Consider the following 22,134-nt stretch of genomic DNA (forward strand, 5'->3'; position numbering starts at 1 on the left):
CCAGGGAATCTGACCTACCCACCCAGTTTCACACTGGAAAATGGGGATTACATAATAGTGCCTATTCTCAAATTTATGGACATTAAATATGATAGTATGTAGAAAATATTCACTGAGGTGGCTGATATTCTGTGTAAGTATGTAATAAATGTAATGTGCCATTGTAATAAGAGAAAAACAAGGCTGATGAAGATACAATCTCTTTAGGAAAGTGGTGTCACTGGAAGTTAATTTTTAAAAACCTCAGATGTTAAGTAAAAGCTTTAAGCTTCTACTTAATAACAACAATCCTTCTCATATTAGCTAAAATAAGCCAGATTAAGTATAAAACCATACCTTTAATTATGTCAAAGAATTAAGGTTAAAGAAGAAACCTGCAAATGAACTAAGTCTGAGGAAGTGAGAACTTTCATGAGACAGAAGACTTATGCCTGAGCCTGGATTTCTAGCAGAGATGTCAAAGGATCAAGACTATGCCTTAGAGGGTGAATAAAAGTAGCTATATCTTGTATGATGTAAGCAGACTGAGAGAAAATGGAAAATTACTAGGAGGACCTTGTAGCAGAGCCCAAGCATCGACTGAGTGTCACATTGCCTTGGCATTCGCCAAGGACAAAGGCCACAGACACCAAAGGCAAAGGAGAAGCAGGAGAGAACCCCACGAAGCATGGGGAGCCCCTCCCCAGGGTGAAGGCAGCTAACCTCTACAGGCTGGAGGGCAAGGCAGTAAGGCTAGAGGACAGAGGAACTCAGAGAGCATTTTCTCAGTGTTCCACAGCTGAGGGGCGGAGACGAACAGGAAAGCTGAGAGACCCAAGAGACTCTATCAGCTGCCCTCCCAGGCCCGAGTGGGGCCAGGAGAGGAGAGCCCTTGTGAGGTCCTGAAAGTGAGGGGGAGGGGTAAAGAGCAAGGAGAAGCAGCAGCATGGTTGCCAGGCACACAGAGAGGACCTCTGTCCTTCTGTCAGAAGACTATGGCTTCACAGTAAAGACAAAGATATCTTCGGCCTCTCACCAGTCTTCAATTTTCCATGAGAACGCAATTTTTAGAATTTAACCCCAAAATATTTGAAGGTAGTGACAAATTCATGCAAATGTAAGCTGGCACAAAGAACAGATCTACGTCAAATACAAACAGGCTTGATTCATCCCCCAATCTAAAGACTGGAGAGGGATACACCCTTTCTTAGAGATTTCAGTCTCAACTATCTTTTTTCTTTACAAAACATTTAACATTAAGAAATCACACATAAAAGCAAGTATGTAAACTATGGTCAGAAGCAGAACAATGAAATAAAGAAGACATAGAGAGTAACCAGATACAAAAATGGTGAAAAAAAAAAAAAAAGAACTCTAGAGATTCTAAAAATTAGTAGAAAGGCTAACCCATATGAAAGTACAGTAGGAAGAAGATTCTGGGAAGATGGCAGAGTGGGAGCACCAGAAATCTGTCTCTCCAGCTGGACAATAGTGCATTGGTAGAATCTGTACTATTTTGGAACTCCTTGGAGGCTTGCACTTCAGGGGGAAGGCTCGGAACAGAAACTGCCTTCAATATCAGCTCCCAGCATACTAGCAGCTACCCATCTCTCATCCCATCCTGGCAGCCACCACTCGCCTCAGAGGAGCCAGGGCTGGAAAAGACGACCCTGTCTCCACTACAGGACCCTGTCACTACACATGCTGTGGCTGCAACACTGCCTTTGATCGGATGAATGGACCACAGGTGTGTGGCCATTGCTGTTGCACCTCCCCCACTGCTGCAAGCCTATGGCTCTGGCTTAAGTGACCTTTAAGGGACTCAGAGGGCAAATGCCATTTTGTTTCCCCAACTCCCTTCACTCTTCTCTTTTTCCCTTATGAGAAGCAGGACATATAAAAGGACATCAAAGCAATTATAGATATGTATAATATTAGAAAGTGGCTGCACATGCCCAGGCAAAGGGGCAGGCTGAGAAGATATTACATTTCCACCCTGGGCTGACTTTTGACACACAACCTACAACAACTAAAACAAAGGAAAACGAAAACAGTAATGAAAAATAACACACCCTGTGGATGGAGGGACATCTCATTTCTAGAGTCACCACATTATTAGATTAAAATGTCCATTAAAAATGAATGACTAAATCGAAAGGCATATTATATGAAAGAAAGGAAATGAATCAACAGAAAACTGTCCCTGAAAAAGACTAGAAAGAAAGCAGATATACTAAATAAACAACTATCTCAAAGATGCTCAAAGAACCAATGGGAGATGTGGAGAAAGTCAAGAAAACATTGTATGAACAAAATAAAATTATTAATATAAAGATTTTTTTAAAGCTAAAAAGAAATAAAAAACAAATTTTATAACTGAAAAGAATAATAGCTATAATAAAAAAATTCACTAGAGGGAGCCAAAGGCAGATTTTGAGCAAGCAGAAAAAACAACTGGTAATAAACTAAAACAAGATAATGAAAATGACAAAATCTGAGGAATGAAAAGAAAAAGAGGCTGAATAAAAAGTACTGCAAAGTCGGGCATGGTGGCTCACGCTTGTAATACCCATGCTTGGGAGGCGGAGACAGGAGGATGTGCAGGTTCGAAGCCAGCTGCGCTGGCTTAAGAGACCCTGTTTTCCAAATAAAAATATAAAAAACTAGGTCTGGGAGGAGGTAGAAGGGCTTCCAGGAACCCCAGTACCACAAAAAAAAAGTACTGCAGAAAAGTAAGCGCATAATGAACCCACAGAACACTGTTAAATGGACCAAAATATGTATGTGGAAATCCTCAAAATGAACAGAGAGCAAAATGGGGCAAAGGGATATGAAGAAATAGTAGTCACATCAAGCATGGTGACAAACATTTATAATACCAGTACTTGGGAGGCTGAAACAGGGGGATCACAAGTTCTAGACCAGCCTTGGCAATTTTAGCCCTGTTCTAAAATAAAACAGGGATAAGGATATAGTTCAGAGATAGAATGCCCCTGGATTCAATCCCCAGTAAAACACACACACACACACACACACACACACACACACACACACACTCACTCTCTCTCTCTCTCTCTCTCTCTCTCTCTCTCTCTCTCTCCCCCTCCAGGAAATAGAAGTCAAACGCTTCCCAGATTTGATGAAAGACAGTAATATAAATATCCAAGAAGTATAATGAACCTCATGTAAGCATCCAGAGAATAGCAGCTCAACACTGCAAGACTCTTTGATTAGAACAGCAGCAGCTTTCATCAGAAACTTTGGAGGCCAGAAGGCAGTGATATAGTATGTTCAAAGAACTAAAAGGACAGAAATGTCAACCAGAAATCTTACAAATGACAAACGGATCTTCAAAAGTGAAGGAGACATTCCCAGATTCAGAACATCAGAAATTAAAATGTTCCCAGGTGAAGAAAAGCCAGAGGAATTCATCAAAATGCCGTATAAGAAATGCTCAAGGGAGTCCTGCAAAGCAAAATAAAAGGATTCCACATTCTAACAGAAAGCATATCAAGAAACAAGGATCTCAATAGAGGTAAATATATGGACAATCACAAAAGCTAGTCTTACTGTAACAATCTGTAACTCCACTTTTGTTATCAACATGATCTAAAAACTAGTATTACTATAACTTTGGTTTATAATTCCACATTTTGCCTCCTACATAATTTAAGAGTCTAATGTACTTGAAGAGAATTATTAATTCATGTTTTAGGGCAAAAATGTATAAAGCTAATTCGGTGAAATCAACAATCAAAATAGGAGAGAACAGAGTTGCTAAAGAAGTAGATTCTTGTACATTATTTAAGTGAAGCTGGTATAAATATAAGTCACTAGTGAAATAAGTTAAGACATTAGTAAATAAAAAGAAAATTCTGTGTCATGGAGTGGAAGACTAAATATTAAGACATAAATATTACCCTAAAGCAACCCAAAGAGTCAATGCAATACCTATCAAATCCTAATGACAATTCTTGCAGAAATAGAAAAATCCACTCTAAAATTCATATGGAATCTCAAAGGACCATAAATAGCCAATCTTTATAAAGAGAAAACTATAATACTTTTCTAATTTCAAAACTTGACACAAAGCTACAGTAACCAAAATACCATGGTTCTAGATGAAAACAGACATACAGAACAAAGGAACAGAATGGAGAACCCAAAACAAACCCTGGCATGTACAATCAAATGACTTTTGACGAGCATGCCAAGGCAATTTAATGGAGAAAGGATAGTATTTTTAACAAATGCGTGAAAACCATGTTGGGGAAACTGGACATTCAGATGCAAAAGATGTAGCTGGACCCTTATTCAATATTATATACAAAAATAAACTCAAATTTGATCAAAGACTAAATGTAAAGCCTTTATAAAATTATAAAAACCTTAGAAAAAAAACATAGCAAAAGTTCCACAATACTGGATATGTCAATAATGTCTTGGATCTGACACAAAAAGTATAGGCAACAAAAGAAAAAATAGACAAACTGGGCTTCACAAAAATTTTAAATTGGAGCCAGGCATAGTGGTGTACACTTGTAATCCCAGTACTTGGGAGGCTGAGACAGGGGGATCTGGGTTCACCGCCAGCCTCAACAACAAAGTGAGGCTCTCCACAAATTAGTGAGACTCTGTTTCAAAATACAGAATAAGCTGGGTGTGGTGGCACAGGCTTATAATCCCAGCATTCGGGAAGCTGAGGCCAGAGGATTGTGGTTTACAGAAAGCCTCAGCTACTTATTGAGGCTCTTTGCAACTCGGTGGGACCCTGTTTCCAAATAAAGAGTAAAAAATAGGGCTGGGGTATAGCTCAGAGACAGAATGCCCCTGGGTTCTATCCCCAGTGCAAGAGAAGAGAAGAGAAGAGAAGAGAAGAGAAGAGAAGAGAAGAGAAGAGAAGAGAAGAGAAGAGAAGAGAGGAGAGAAAGAAGAAAGAAAGAAAGGGAAGGAAGGGAGGGAGGGAGGGATAAAAATAGAGCTAAGGGTATAGCTCTGAGGTAGAATGCCCTTAGGTTCAATCCCTGATGCCACAAAAAAATTTTTAATTGGTTATATTAAAAAGATACTAACAGCCAGGTGTGGTGGCATACTCCTGAAATCCCAGTGTTTGAAAGGCTGAGAAAGGACAATCGCAGATTCACAGCCAGCATAAGCAACTTAGTAAACCTCTCAGAAACTTAACGAACCCTGTTCTAAATAAAAAATAAAATAGGACTGGGGATATAGCTCAGAAGTAGAAGGCCCCCTAGGTTCCATAACTAGTACCAAAAAAAGAATAGATACTAACTATAATTTTTTTTTTTTTTGGTGGTACTGGGAGTGGAACCCAGAGGCTTTCTACCTCCGGGTTATACTCCCAGACCTTTTTTATATTTTATTTGGAAACAAGGTCTCACTAAGTTGCTGAAAGCCTCACTCAGTAGCTGAGGCTGGCTTCGAACCTGTGTGATCCTCCTATCTCAGCCTCCCAAGCACGGGGATTACAAGCGTGCGCCACCACGCCCGGCTGATACTAACTATAAATTTAAAAGTGACCCTTAAATAGAAAAAATGTTTGTAAATTATAAGGGATTAATATCCAGAATATAGAGAGAATTCCCATAACCAAAACATCATAAATGAGCACAGGAACTGAAGAGACATTTCTCCAAAGAAAATATACAAATGGCCAATAAGCACATCAAAGGATGTTCCACCTCAGCAATCATTAAGGAAGTATGAATCTTTTTTTTTTTTTTTTTTTTTTTGGTGGTACTGGGGTTCCTGGAAGCCCTTCTACCTCCAGGCTACACTCCCAGATCGATCGATATATATATATATATATATATATATATATATATATATATATATTTTTTTTTTTTTTTTTTTTTTTTGGTGGTACTGGGGTTCCTGGAAGCCCTTCTACCTCCGGGCTACACTTCCAGACCTATTTTTACATTTTCATTTTTGGAAACAGGGTCTCCTAAGCCAGCGCGCAGCTGGCTTCGAACCTGCGCGATCCTCCTGTCTCCGCCTCCCAAGCGCGGGGATTACAAGCGTGCGCCACCACGCCCGGCCCAGATCTATATTTTTGAAACAGGGTCTCGTACGCCAGCGCGGCTGGCTTCAAACCTGCATGATACTCCTGTCTCTGCCTCCCAAGTGTGGGGATAACAAGCGTGCACCACCACGCCCAGCTTGGAAGTTTGAATCTTAACTACAATGAGATACTATCTTACATCAATTAAGATGGCTATTAGCCAAAAAAAAAAAAACAGAAAAAAATTGCTGGTATAAATGTATGCACTATTGTTAGGAATGCAAAATGGTACAGGCACTGTAGAAAACAGTACGGGGGGTCCTCATGAAGTTAAAAACAGAATTACAATATGATCCAGCAACTCCACTTCTGTGTATATACCCCACAAAAATCGAAAGCAGGTCTCAAAGAGATATTTATAAGCCTTTGTGTAAAGAAGCATTAGTCACAGTAGCTAAAACAAAGAAGTCACTCAAGTGAGAATTCAGTAGATAGAATAGATAAGCAAAATGTGGCCATATGTATTTATGTGACAAAGTATTGTTGATCCATAAGAAATAATGGAAACTTGGACATAAGCTATAGCAGGAATCAACCTGAAGGACACTGTGTTAATAATTTTAAATAAGCCAATCACAAAAAGACAAATAGGGTGTGATTCCGCATATATGAGGTATTTGAAAAGTAAAAAGAACACATGGGAATTTGAAAGAGATTAAAACTTAATTTTTTTTCAGCTGGGCATAGTGGTACATGGCTGTAATCCCAGTATTTGGGAGGCTGAGACTGGAGGATCACAGGTTCAAGATCAGGCTCAAAAGCACAGTGAGACTCTCAGCAACCTAGCAAGATCCTGCTTTCAAACAAAAACAGAAAAAGGGCTAGGAATGGAGCTCGGAGGTAGAATGTCTCCAAGGTTCAATCCCTAGTACCACAAAAAAACAAAAAACTGAATGAAAATTATTATATCAGATATTAACAGCAAACTGACAGTGAAACTGAAAACAGATCAGTAGAAAGAATACAAATTAAAACACAGAGGAAAAAAATAAACAAAAAATATAGTTCATATCTCTGAGAATGACAAGCAACCACACACATAGCTGGAGTACCAAAAGGAGATGAAGAAGGAATGGAACAGAAGTAGTAATTTATAAGAACTTTCCAAAATTAATGAGAAACCTTGACCTGAAACTCAAGAAACTCAGCAAGTCCCAAATCCAATATATAAATCAGTACTACCATACTGTAGTCATACGTTTAAGCAACAAAACAAAACAAACAAAAGAAAAAGTAAAAAGAGAACTCTTTCAATCTTTAAAAAAGAAATCATATTACTGGAAGAAGGAAAATTCAAATGACAGCTGGATTTTCACCAGAAACATAAGAGAAGGCATAGAGAAAAAAACCTATATAGTGCTGAAATATAGTCCATGAAAATAACCTGCAGAAATTTAAGCAGCATAAAGACATTCACAAGTGACAAAAGTTGAGAAAATGTATCTCCAACAATCAAACCAACAAAAAAAGCTAAAACAAGTTCTTTAAGCTAAAGGGAAACAGTACTACATAAAAATTCAGAATTTCAGGAAGGAATGAACAGTACTAGAAATAGTAAAAAGAAGTAAATATAAAACATCTAACTTCTCCACAGTAACAGATGGAACAGGTTAAGAATATCCTCAATTTCTGAGAAAAGAAATTTACCAAGATATTATTCATACCTAAATGACCATGGAAAAATAAGAGCTAAAAAAAAAAAAGCATTTTCTGGTGAACAAAAACAGAAAAGTTTCTTACCAACAAAACCTCAAATTTCTAAACTATGTCCTTGAGATGGAAAAAAAGAATTGAGAGAGAGAGAGAGAGAGAGAGAGAGAGAGAGAGAGAGAGAGAATAACAACCCTAAGATATAAAGTTTGTGACTTAGTCACAAACCACCATGCTTCTTTTACCCATCTGGGGGTTCCCTGAAGGTGCTCACCTATGTTTCACCTACTGTGGAACTCACAGAGGAAGGAAAGGTAGCAAGCATTGCTAGAAAACTTGACAAAGTTAACAAAAACCTACAGCCACCTGAAGCAAAAATTACAGGTGAGATATAAAGTGGATGACCTAAAGTCTAGGAGGATAAAGCTGAGCACAGAGGTTCTGTGGGAAATGAGGGCATCAGAAAGTGCCCTGAGAGCATTTAGAACCTGGGAATGACCTGGCTAGAAGGCAAACTCACTAAAGAGAGAAGTCCCATGCTTTCAATCTTAGCTGTTCTCAGACTAAGTGCAACAGGAAGAGGAGGATAAGACAGACCTGTAAACTACATGGCAAAGTTCTGAATGAGAACATCTAGCAGAAGTGGTTCATTTAATTGTTTGTTATTTTTAAATCTTGGCATCCAAGAAAACCCCTGACAAAACACTAACCTGAAAAAAAAAAAGCTAGAAGAGAGATTTCAGTGAGTATACATAATAAGAAATATAGTCTTCACAAAAACAGTGTAAAAAAATCCCTAAACTGGAAGACAACTGTAGCCTTTAACATTCAAAAACAGCAAATCCCTGGAAAACTGGAAGTCTGATTTCCATAGTTACCAAATTATAATACCCAAGTGTCCAATACACAACAAAAAGTTACAAGGCATACACAAAAAGTCATAAACATGAAAGTATGGGCCATTCACAAGTGTTAATTAGTCCAAGGAAACTATCCCCGAAAAATCCTGAAATTCCAATATTAGACTTAACATATGAACTGTATTAAAAAGTCAAAAAGCTCGAGCAAGTCATGGATAAAAAAAATCTAAATGAAGCTGGGTGTGGTAGCACGATCTTGAAATCCCAGCATTTGTGAGGCTGAGACAGAAGAACTGCAGCTGGAGGACAGCCTCAGCTACTAATTAGTGAGGCCTGTTGCAACTCAGTGAGACCCTATTTCAAAGTAAAGAATAAAAAATATGGCTGGGAGTGTAGCTCGGAAGTAAAATGTCCCTGGGTTTCATCCCCAGTACCGAAAAAAAAAAAATCTAAATGGAATAAAAAATAATGTGTAAGTAAATGAGACTATAAAAAGAAATAAACAGTATAAAAAGAGCCAGGTATCCAGGAATGATGGTGCACACCTGTAATCCCAGTGTTTGTTAGGCTGAGATAGAAGGTTCACAGTTTTAAGGACAGCCTCAGCAATGTAGTGAGGCTCCCAGCAACCTAGCAAGACCTTGCTTCAAAACAAAAACTAAAAAAGGGTTGGGGGAGTATAGATTAGAGGTAGAATGCCCCTCCAAGTTCACTCCCCACTAACATAACATAACATAACATATATACACACACATATACAAACACACACACAGGAGCCAGGAGCAGTGGTGCACATTGGTAATTCAGTACTTGGGAATCTGAGACAAGACAATTACAAATTTGAGGCCAAACTCAGCAACTTAACATCACACTGTCTAAAAAATAAAAAAATAAAATAAGGCTGGGGTGTACCTCAGAGATAGAGTGTACTGGGTTCAATTAAAAGAGGGGGAGGAGAAAGAACCAAACAAATTCCAAAAATGTACAATAACTAAAATGAAAAATGCACTAGAGGGTTCAATGCCAGATTTGCATAGGAAGAATCAACCATCTTAATGGTACAACAACTAAAAGAATACAGTCTTAAACACAGGAAGAAACAATTTCTAAAGATTAAATACCACTAAGATACCTGTGGGATACCATCAAGTAAACTAACACAGGTATTATGAAAATACAAGAGAGAAAGATAAAAAGGCCAATTATTTGAAGATATAACAGCTGAAATTATTCCAAATTTGATGAAAGACATGAATCTATACATCCAAAATTTTTAATGACTTTCAAGTAAAATGAACCCCAAAAGACCCTCACCAATACACTTTATGACTGGTCAATAGACAAAGTCAGAGAGACTCTTGTATGAGATTCAGGGTTAAGTTGGTATGAATTTAAAAGATAGTTATAACTTTAGGATACTAAATGTAGTCATATGGTAACCACAAAGAAAACATCTATAAAATGTACATTTATCGAAATGAGAAGATAATGAAAACTTATCATTCAAAAATTCAACAAGCCGGGCGTGGTGGTGCACGCTTGTAATCCCCATGCTTGGGAGGTGGAGACAAGAGGATTGCGCAGGTTCAAAGCCAGCCTCGCTGGCTTAAGAGACCCTGTTTCCAAATAAAATATAAAGTAGGTCTGGGAGTGCAGCCTGGAGGTAGAAGGGTTCCATCCCCAGTAACACACACACACACACACACACACACACACACACAATTTTTCAACAAAATATAAATTAAAATGAGAAAACGAGAGTAGAAAATGAGAGGCAAAAACTGTAAGACATACAGAAAACAGCAAAAGAGCAGAAGGAAGGCCTTCCTTTAGAGTAAATATTATAAATGTAAATGAATTAAACTCTAAAATCACACAGCAGAGCCTAGAAAAAGAATAAAAATTAACATGATTCAACTATACACTGTCTGCAAGAGACTCACTTCAGCTTCAAAGACATAAACAGTGAGTGTAGTTTTGATTTGCATCTCCCTGATGGCCAATGATGTAGAACATCTTTTCATGTATCTATTGGCCCTTTGTATCTCTTCTTTTGTGTGAAGTGTCTATTTAGTTCATTTGCCCATTTCTTGATTGGGTTGTTTGTTTTGCTAGTGTAGAGTCTTTTGAGCTCTTTGTATATTCTGGATATTAGCCCCCTATCAGAGTGGTGGCTGATAAAGATATTCTCCCATTCTGGAGGCTTCCTCTTTAGGTTACTGATAGTTTCCTTTGATGAGAAGAAACTTTTTAGTTTGATGCTATCCCACTTGTTAATTTTTGCTTTAATTTCCTGAGTTTTGTATGTTCCCTCTAATATGCCCAAACTAGGGAACGTAGAGGATACCAGTGGTACTCCAGGTAATGGAGGGGAAATACCAACAAAGCTTGAATGGAAAGATAGGAGAGGAGAAAGACTGAACTTGATTAATGAGGGTCTACATCCGAATATGTGTAAAATTATAAATATGGCATGTTATCCTGGACAATTATTGGTGGGAGGGGGGAAGGGAAAACAGGGTCAGGGGGGAGAGGACACCAAGTATAGTTTAAATGTATACCATTTATGTTCAATAAAAATTTTTTAAAAAAAGACAAGTTAAAAGTGAAAGGCTGAAAAAATATATCCCACATAAACAACCAATGAGATCAGAGTGGCTATAATAAAATCAAACAAAACAGAATTTAACTCAAAAGCTGTTAAAATTGCAACTCATTTTTGTTGTTGTTGGCTTTTGTTTTAGGTGTACACTCAAGAAATCACTGCTAAACCCAATGTCATAAGATTTAGCCTTATGTTCTCTTTTAAGTTTTATAGTTGCATTTCTTACATTTAAGTTTGTGTGTGTGTGTGTGTGTGTGTGTGTGTGTGTGTGTGTGTGTGTGTGTGTTTCTGGGGACTGAACTCAGGGACATTTTACCTTTGGGCTATATCTTCAGTTTTAGTTTGAAACAGGATCTCTCTAGGTTGATGGGAATTTGCTGAGGCTGTCTCCAAAACCACAATCCTCTTATCTCAGCCTCCCAAGTACTGGTATTACAAGTGTGTGCCACCATGCCCAGCTCTGTTTTAATGTTTGTACATAATGTAAGGTAACATTACAATTTCATTCTTACGCTTAGATATATGGATAAATTGTTTATCCAGCACTATTTGTTGAAAATACTATCTTTTCTCCGTTGAATGGTGTTGATAACCACACTAAAATTCTATTCTACTATATATGTGAGGTTTTGTTTGGGGCTCCCTATTATATTCTACTGGTATAAATGTCTGTCTTTATGGCAATACCTCATTTTTGAATACTATACTTTTACAATAAGGTTTGAAATCAGGAAGAATAAGTCCTTTAATTTTGTTCTTTTTCAAGTTGGCTAATCAAGATCATTTGAGAAATTATAAATTTTAAATTTTTTAAATTTTTAATTACAATGGAATTTGGAAAGAAATTTCACTGATTATGTAAATTACTATCAAAAGTAGTAAAAGCAAGCATGAGTATCTTGTCTCTGATATAAGGAGAAATACTTTCAGTTTTTCATCACTGAACAGATGTTATCTACAGGCTTTTCATAAATAATCTTTATTTCACTGAGAAAGTTTTTTCTATTTCTAAATTATACAGTGTTTTGATCATGAAAAGATGTTGAATTTTGTCAAATGCTTTTATGCATCAACTGAGATGATCTGGTAGTTTTTTCTCTTCATTCTATCAATGTGGTATATTACAATGATTGATTCTCAAATGTTGAACCATCCTTGCATTCCTGAGTTTGGAATGATGAAAAAGTTCTAGAGGTGACTGGTGTTGATAGCTGCATATCAATGTGAATGTACTTAGTGTCACTGAATTACACACTTAAAAGTGGATGAAATGAGTGAAGCATGGTGTTACGTGCTTGTAATCCAAATAAGTGAGAGGCTGAGACAGGAAGATCACAAGTTTGAGGACAGCCTCAGCAAATAGTGAGACTCTCATCAGCCTAACAAGACCCTGCCCACTTCCAAATAAATAAGGGCTGGGGATGTAGCTCAAAGGTAGAACACCCCTGGTTTCAACTCCTAGTACCACAGGTTAGGGAGAAGGGGAATGAAATGGCAAGAGAGCGAGCGAGCAAGAGAGAGAGAGAAAAAGAGAGAATGAATTCACCACTGTCTAGTTTACTTTCACAAAAATAGATGTGTCTAAGAATGCAGATTTTTAAATGTGCAAAATGTGGTCTGTATTCGATAGAAAATTAGTTCTTAATAAAAAATGATGTATTTATACATGCCAAAATTTAAACTCTGAAAATAGCATACTAAGCGAAAGAATACAGTCTCAAATATCATATCCTACACCTATAGGATTCCATTTATTTATATAAAATTTCAAGAGTAGAAAAACCCACAGAGACTGAAAGTAGACTGGTGTTGCCTAGGGTTAGGGGATGAAAGAATGAGGTCAACAGGAGAATGGTACTGGGTCTCTTTCTGAAGTGGTGGAAATATACTAAAAATAAACATTGGATGCTGGGAGTGATGGCGCACACTTATAATCCCAGTGCTTGGGAGGCTGAGACAGGAGGATCGCACAGTTTTAAAGCCAGCCTCAGCTACTGAGTGATGTTCTCAGTAACTTAGTGAGACCCTGTTCCCAAATAAAGAATAAAATAGGGCTGGGAGTAGAAAGCCCCTGGGTTCCACCCTCAGTACCACCAAAATAAATAAATAAATAAACACTGGTGATGATTGACCATTATAAGTACCCTGAAAAATACTGAATGGTACACCTCAAATAGATAAACTTTATGCTCTGTGAACTATAACTACATAAAATTTTTTTGTGTGTGTGGTGGTACTGGGGTTCCTGGAAACCCCTCTACCTCTGGGCTACACTCCCAGACCCATTTTTATAGTTTTATTTGGAAACAAGGTCTCTTAAGCCAACGAGGCTGGCTATGAACCTGCGCCATCCTCCTGTCTCCACCTCCCAAGTGTGGGGATTACAAGCATTCGCCATCATGCCCGGTGCTGAAAGAATATTTCTGACTCAGCTGACTGTCCTTCGCCCAGAGTCTACAAGGTTTGAGGTCATGAAAAGTTCAAAGTAAAAGGTTTGAGAGAAGATCAGGTGGTGATGTCAGGAGAGTATTGATTGACCTGCCCACGATGTATATGCTTTGGATCTGTCTTTATTGAATTCAGGTGGTGATGGCACAAGGGTATTGATAGACCAGCCTGCGATATATGTGCTTTGGATCATCTTTATTGTATTCAGGTGGTGATAGCACAAGGATATTGACTGACCTGAAACTGTATAAATACCTCAAAAGAAATAAACCCGGGATTGGCCAGTAGAGATATCGACCCGGGAGTGGACTGGTGATCCTTCTGTGCTAGAATTAAATTTGTTTGAATTCAATTCTTAGAATTGAATTCTTTCATCCTCACTCCTCTCTTCGGAACTCGTACTTTTGCTGGCTGGCTCCGGCATGGAACCCCGGGGCATTGTACCTCTGAGCTATAAACCCAACCCTAATTTTTAGTCTCTTTATTTTTGAAACGGGGTGTCACTAAGTTACAAAGGGCCTCACTAAATAGCTGTGGCTGTCTGTGAATTGTGATCCTCCAGTCTCCATCTCCCGAATGCTGGGATTATAAGCGTGTGCCACGACACCCAACCTCTCATAGTATCTTTTTCTCCATCTTTTTTCATGTGTGTCTCTGTGTGTGTGTGTGTGTGTGTGTGTGTGTGTGTGTTACTGAGGATTAAACCCAGGGACATTCTACCCCCCAGACACACTCCCAGCCTATTTTATTTTTTATTTTGAAACCATATCTCATTAAGTTGCTAAGAGCCTCACTAAGTTGCTGATACTGCCCTTGAAACTAGGTTCTCCTGTCTCAACTTCCCAAGTACTGGGCATATAGGCATATGCCACCATGTCCAGCTTAAAAATGAAGTCTTTTTTGTTTTTTGGTGGTGGTGGTACTGGGGTTCCTGGAAACCCTTCTACCTCCAGGCTACACTCCCAGACCCAATTTTTATTTGGAAACAGGGTCTCTTAAGCCAGCAAGGCTGGCTTCGAACCAGTGCGATTCTCCTGTATCCACCTCCCAAGCCCAGGGATTAAAAGCGTGTGACACCATGCCTGGCATAAAAATAAAGTCTTAAATGTAAAAAATTCAACAGAATTTATAACTTGTAGAATCTAATTTTAAAATGCAATTAAAAAACACTCTATCACTCCATTCATGTTAGCAATGAAAACTATAAGGTATCTAAAATAAGCTGAATAAAAGGTATATAGAATATTAGAAAATTACCAAGTATTAAAAGATATTAAGGAAGATATAAATATATACAGATGGATTTGAAAATTCAGTATGATAAACACAGTATTTATCTCTCAATAAATTTAATTCAATTCCTATCAGAACTTCAATAGCTTGTTCTTTCCCCCAATCTCAAAGGACTTGTTCAGGAAACCAAAAATGCATAAAGAAAAGGGATAGGTTAAAAATAACCAAGATCATTTTGATAAAGCCAGGAGACTTGTCCTACTAGATATCAAGACTTTTTATGAAGCTATAACAAAGTGCCTCTCTGTATGTACATGCTGTTCCTTCCAACAAGAAGTAGAAAATACTTCCCAACTTCAATTCATGCTATGCTTATGACTATTTAAACAAATATCATTGGAGAAAATAATAATGCTATGCAGAAAGCAAAGCCCTGGAACTTCCAGAGAAGTTCCTGGTTTACTTACTCTTGAGGGTTTAAACCACACATTTAAAGTCTATGCTGCCCTACTGGAGAAACAGCATGTGGAAGGACTCTGAAGAATCAGATGCCACTTGGAAATAAAGGTCACAATGAGGACCAGTGAAGAACCAGATATCCAACCCCAGATGCTACCTCCATATGAATGGGATTGCATAAGGGAACTCAAGAGAGAACAACAGCAAACTGCCCACGGGAGTCAATTCAAGGAATCATGAAATACAATAAAATAGTTGTTTTTTTAAAGTCACTAAGTTTTGAGGTATATGAAACACAATGAGAAAATAGAAACCTAATTATTAGGATTATGTGATATCAGCACAGAGACAGGCCACAGATCAAAAGAGCAGAAAAGACACCTCTTTGGATCTGGATCCAATTGACACATAGTAGACACTGATGCATGACCAATGAAGCCTTAAAAATCATTAAGAAAAGGCAATACTACTTAGTCTATAATGTAAGATAGCAAGAGAAAAACTAGAACTCTTGCAACATACTTAAAGAACAATTCCAGGTGAACTACACATCTGGAATGATCAAAACATATAACTTCAAAAGTAATAATGGTAAAGGAGGTATAGTAAAATATCTTTTTGCCCACAAAAAATATAGGGATAAATTTCTTAACTAAAACAAGAAAAAGGAAAATAAGAGACTGTCAAATGGAGTATATAAAAATTTTAAAAGTTATCCCAAAGGGGGCACCATACACAAAGTCAAAAGCTGAGTCACAAGCTGAGATAAAAATATTAATACACATTTGACAAACCTGTAACCATAAATGTTTGGAAGAAGAAATGACAGAGGTAGATGCCTACCCCAGAACCTTGAGAAGAACCTGGAACTTAAGCAGGGACCATTATGAACTTGTTGAGTGACTAAATAAATAAGCATGTTCTCACTAAAATATGGTACTTACCACCCAAACTGATCTTTCCTTACATATTCTCTTCTTCCTCCTGAATTTCTAAAGTAAATAAACTGCTCAACCATTACCCCGTTGACCAAGTTAATCATGTGAGATTCCTCTAGCTCTCCTTCTTCCCCATACCTGCTATCTTTTTATATTCCCAGGCTCAAGATCTATCTCGTCTAAACCTCTGAGTCCTTAAATCTCCTCTGTCTCCCAAAAACCCACTTACAGTGCCCCTTTCTTCCTATGTCCCTCTACTTCTTTGGCTCTAGACTTCCCTGCACCTAGTCTAGACAACTGCAGAGCAGATGATAACAATAGTGTCTAAATGGTCTCTCTCCGTTTCCCATTAAATGCTGGTCATGAAACTCTGCTCAAAAACCCTGCAATACTTTCCCAGTTCTTATGAATAAAGCAATTGAAAAGCAAAGTCCAAATACCTTAGATGAAAAAGGACTAAAGGACTTGTATGAATTTCTCTCAGTATCTTCTAAACCATTTTCCCCACAATCATTCTTCACATGTATCCTCTTCCCAGGTCTCCTGTCTACATTATTTTCTCTGCCTGAATGTTCTTCACTTCTGTATATCCAAATTCTATCCAATCTTCAATAAAGATAAATTCTATTCAACTTTTAAATGCTACAGGAAATAACCTCTTTCACATCTGAATACCTACAAGCACTGCATTTATTACATTTTTCCTCTCTGATGTTTATTAGTATATTCCCCATTTTCCCTGAGAAAAGATTCTATTCACTCTGAGGAAGCACTCATGTAGGTGGTCAACACATACAGGGTGCTCAAGAAACCATTTGGAATGAACTGTGAGCTTTAAGATATCCTACACACAAGTCTGAACACTGATATGCGTTCTGCAGTCTGAATCAACAATACCAAAAGTAGACATGATGAACTACTGAGCTCATTTGCCTGCAGAAATTTATGACATGAGCTCAATGATTTATTTTCATTTCTGCAACATAATATCTCAGTCCTTTCTCTAAGAATATCAAGTAGAATTTTCAAAACCCACACTCTAAATTTCTTTCAAATTTATCTTTGCAGTTACATTTCCTGTTCTGACTTGGTTTTTCTATCACCGTGGAAACCAATCACAATTAGTGTTGTTAGAATCTTTAAAAATACAACTCTATTCAGCAAACCTTCAAACATTCAGAAAAGTCCTTTCTCTACATGGCAAATGAAAAACAGTAGCACAGAGCAGGATAAAAATACAGCACCCCACCCACAGTGAAAACCAGTCATCAAAGCCTAATCACCAGACTGTGCAGAGGCATAGAAAGAATTCATTTTTCATTCATCTTTTATACTTCTTTTATGGTTGCAAATTCACTGTCATGCTCATTTCATTTCAGTAGCCTGTAAATGTGGAGACATGACAAATATTTTCAGTTACACAATATTATGTGGTCCGCCCCCTCCCACCTTCACCTCCTAATGTTCAACACTGAAAACACTAATTCAAAACTACTCAGTTTGGAGCCGGGTGTGGTGGCACACGCTTGTAATCCCAGTGCTTGGGAGGCTGAGACAGGAGGATTGTGAGGGTTGGAAGGCAGCCTCAGCTACTTAGTGAGGCTATTGGCAACTTAATAAGACCCTGTTTCCAAATAAAAAACAAAATAGGTCTGGGAGTGTAGCCCGATGGCAGAAAGCCTCTGGGTTCCATCCCTAGCACCACACGTAGAAGGAAAACTCTACAGTAGAGTCACATCTTCTGTGGTTAATAAGCAAGTTAAGTTCAAATTTCAGCACATAAGGCAAAATATCAACAGAAAAACTTACTCTGAATTTATTAGGAAAAAGCTAGAGAACTATGTACTTCTGAATAAACCTAACAGTTTTTCCTTCCAGAATATAATCCAGAGCACTGTTTCTTCCACTGAGTACCAAATGAAGTATCTGATCTGCTCATCTTTTAAACACTAGAATCATCTTCGGTGCAGTATGATGCCCACGTTATAAAGAACAAATGAAAAATGAGACTAAAGGACACAAAGGCAGAAGCACATCTCTTATCTTACTGATGCTCACACCAGTGTGTGTGTGTGTGTGTGTGTGTGTGTGTGTGTGTGTGTGTGTGTGTGTGGAAGCAGTGCTTCATGAGTATTTTCACACTTCTACATAGTTTCTAAGCATAGTTACTAGCATCTGGGTTAAAGGATGACTGACCCAAAGCACTAAAAATGGTGTCTCCCGTAGAGATATGGTCTTCAATCTCTCCTCTAAACCACATGTTTACACTCCGGGGGTTTGTGAAATAGAGATCTTTATTTCTCTTCTCTAGAGGAGATTTCTATACATTCCAGAACCTCTCCCCTCCATCTTGAGGGAAAAAAAAATGGGCAGAAGTGCCAGCTCTTCCAAGTAGGTTGCAAATCTCTAGCTGCAGAGTTCCTTACCTAAGGTACAAATCCCACCCCACACACAGGTCACGGTTCTCAACACACCACTCCACGGAGATCTGGTACCAAGGAAAGCAACATGCTATTCTGTTACTATCATCTCTGGACCAATGCTTCTCTTGGTGGAGTATTAAAAGGGAGAGTGGGTAGATGGTTTTGTTGTCAGTCTATAATCACGACGAGCCAATTTGTTAGCTTACAAGTAGAGTAGCATCTTAGATTCTTCATAGTTTCAGGCTTAGTGATACTATTTTTCCAGTCATATTCAGTTATAGATGAAACTGCATATGTAACTGTGACTCCACCATAGACAACGTTTTGTTTTCATAATCGAACTACTTTTACACCCTTAACTATCAGACTGAATGATCTGAAATGAGATACAGTTAAAATCCAGTGCTTTAATGATAGCAACACTGATAACTTACTTCCTGAACTTTTCATTTCAAATCCTCTCTTCGAGGATTATTAAAAAAATTGGGCCTGATATTTTAATTTCAGACTTGAGAAAAACTAAACTTTTTGTCAGTGTGAGAACAATAAAATATTAGCATTTTTGTTCTAAATAATGTAAAACATTCTATCTAAGATATCTTAACTAAAAATATCCACAAGTTAATCTTAAAAACTCCATATATCTAAACAAATAGGGGGACACAGTGTTTGCATTAACTAACTCATTTTTATTTTTGATGTACAGCCATACTGAGAGAAAACCACTTCCTCAGAACATCTCTACTGTCCCACTGTCAACACTGCCCTCAGATCATTATAAGAAGTTTAACTTTCCACAATGTACAGACAATTACTTTTATTTCACCAGAGTACAGCTTAGAACTTTTGCCTTTTTGTAAACTATCTGACTGAGAAGTCTGATTTGTTTTTGAGTTGTCATCTCACATAATTCTCAGTGCTCTGCGACATAACAGGAACTGATATATACATTTCCATTTGAGGAATGAGGAAACTGAAGACTAGGAATGCTAAATAATTTACATAAGATTATTCAAGCGATATTGTGATATTATGCATTATAATTTTAACTTTCAACTATATTAAAGATGCAGGATATTTCAAATCTGCAGTTTAGTCCTTCTTGTCAAAACAGTAGTTCTGTTACTTTACTCTTTTCTAAAACTATGATAGACTGCAAAAATGCTCTATGGTCACAGATTGCCTTAATTCAAATTCAGAACCCATCACTTTCAACCTTCCATCTAGATAGAGTAAGTTCTTTAATGCTTTTTACAGTTAGTGGGACAACATGCAAACAAGATTAGGACAATGCCTGGCTCACAGAAAGCATTCATGAAATACTGGCATGTACATTTTTAAAAAAATATATCTGAGCCGGGCATGGTGGCGCATGCTTGTTTGTAATCCCAGCACTTGGGAGGCTGAGACAGGATGATTGTGTACATTCAAAGCCAGCCTCGGCTACTTACTGAGGCTCTCAGCAACTCAGTGAAACCCTGTTTTCAAATAAAGAATAAAAAAATAGGGCTGGGAGTGTATCTTGGAGGTAGAATGCCCCTGGGTTCCATGCCCAGTACCACAAAAGAAAGAAAAAAAAAATAACAACTCTGGATACTTCATTTGAAATGAAAGTCAAAGACAGACATGGTGGCACATGTCTGTAATCCCTGTTCCTAGGAATCTGACACAGGAGGATGATAGGTTCAAGGCCAGCCTCAACAACTTTGTGAGACCTTCAACATCTTAGAAAGACCCTGTTTTAAGATTAAAAAAAAAAAAGTGCTGGGAGTGGGTCTCAAAGGTAAATTGTCCCTGCGTTCAATCCCAGAAAAAAATAAAACAAAACAAAACACTTAAGTCTAGACCTAATTTTTTTTTCTTTTTGGTGGTACTGGGGTTCCTGGAAGCCCTTCTACCTCCAGGCTACACTCCCACACCTATTTTTATACTTTATTTTTTATTGGAAACAGGATCTCTTAAGCCAATGCAGCTGGCTTCTAATCTGCGCGATCCTCCTGTCTCCACCTCCCAAGCACGGGGATTATAAGCGTGCACCACCACACCCAGCTAGACCTAATTTTTAAATATTATTATTTCCCACTACTCTTAGATCCAACTTCGCTAGTTTTTTTTGTACATTTTCCAGTATCAAGGGGAGAATGTATCTAATGAGAGAAAGTGACAGAAGTATTTCTACTAGTTTTCCTACAGAAAACTCAGAACCCAGATAGTAAATTAATACTTTTCTACCAGGTGTGGTGGTGCATACCTAAAATCTCAGATACTCAGGAGACTGAAGCAGGAGAATCCCAACTTCCAGACCAACTTAGGCATCTTAGCAAGACCCTGTCTCAAAATAAAACAATAAAAAGAACTGGGGATGTAGCTCAGTTTTAGAATGCCTCTGGGTTCAGTCCCTATTACTTAAAAAAAAGATACTTTTCCTATGTCTTATTTCTATCAAAATTTGAACTATTGCATTCTTCAGGTTAATCTAGATAATTATTTTTCTTTTTTTGCAGGTCAAGGGATGAAACCCAGGGGCATTTGGCCTCCAAGCAACACCCCTGTCCTATTTTTTATTCTTTATTGTGAAACAGGGTCTCACTAAGTTGCGGAAGGCCTCACTAAGTAGCTGAGGCTGTCTGCAAACCTCAATTCTCTGGTCTCGGCCTCCTAAATTCTGGGATTACAAGTGTGTGCCACCACACCTGGCTCTAGCTGAAAATTTTATGTGAAGTTGTATAAAAAGGACTTCATAGTAACTAACTGGATGATAAAACAAATATAAATCAAACATCTCCATTTTACCATCCTATACACTAGATGGCGATATAACATAAACCATGGTAGGAAAAGAGACTGCCTCAAAAGTACCCTTGCATAAACTAGTAATTTTTTGCATATTAACTGAGTTGTTTCTCCTTACAGAAAAATATTTTGTATAATGTGAACAAATCTTTCTTTGGGAAAATGAAGATGCTACAACCAAGGAAAGAAGTGCAATATAGAAAATATATTTACAGAATTTAAAACTACATGTGGCTTAAAGCAAGAAACATTCTAGTAATTTTTTTTTTTTTTGAGGCCTCAATTTCTCTAAACAAATCACAATACATAGCCAGGTGTGGTGGCACATGCTTGTAATCCCAGCACTTGGGAGGCTGAGACAGGAGGATCACATCACATGGGTTCGAAGCCAGCCTCAGCTACTGAGTCAGGCTCTCAGCAACTTAGTGAGACCCTGTTTCCAAATAAAGTATAAAATAGGTCTGGGAGTATAGCCCGGATGTAGAAACGCTCCTGGGTTCCACCCTTAGTACCACAAAAAATAAAAAACACAATACATTTATATATAACCTGTATAATTTGTCCAAAGTACTATTCAGAAGAAAATACCCAAACTTAACAGTACTTATAAAAAATCAGAAGCTGGAAGTACAGCTCAATAGTAGAACACATTGTGCTTAGCATG

At 37.8% G+C, this 22,134-nt stretch overlaps 1 protein-coding gene across 2 annotated transcripts in view; it reads right to left on the reverse strand.

Moving 5' to 3' along the window:
* Window positions 1–22,134, reverse strand: part of ARHGAP32 (Rho GTPase activating protein 32) — a gene marked incomplete at both ends in the record, with an annotated part of 189,254 nt that overhangs the window by 109,768 nt on the left and 57,352 nt on the right. The gene's annotated exons all lie outside the window — the stretch shown is intronic.

This window comes from Muscardinus avellanarius (assembly GCF_963383645.1).
Source record: "Muscardinus avellanarius genome assembly, chromosome: 1".
Lineage (NCBI taxonomy): Eukaryota > Metazoa > Chordata > Mammalia > Rodentia > Gliridae > Muscardinus > Muscardinus avellanarius.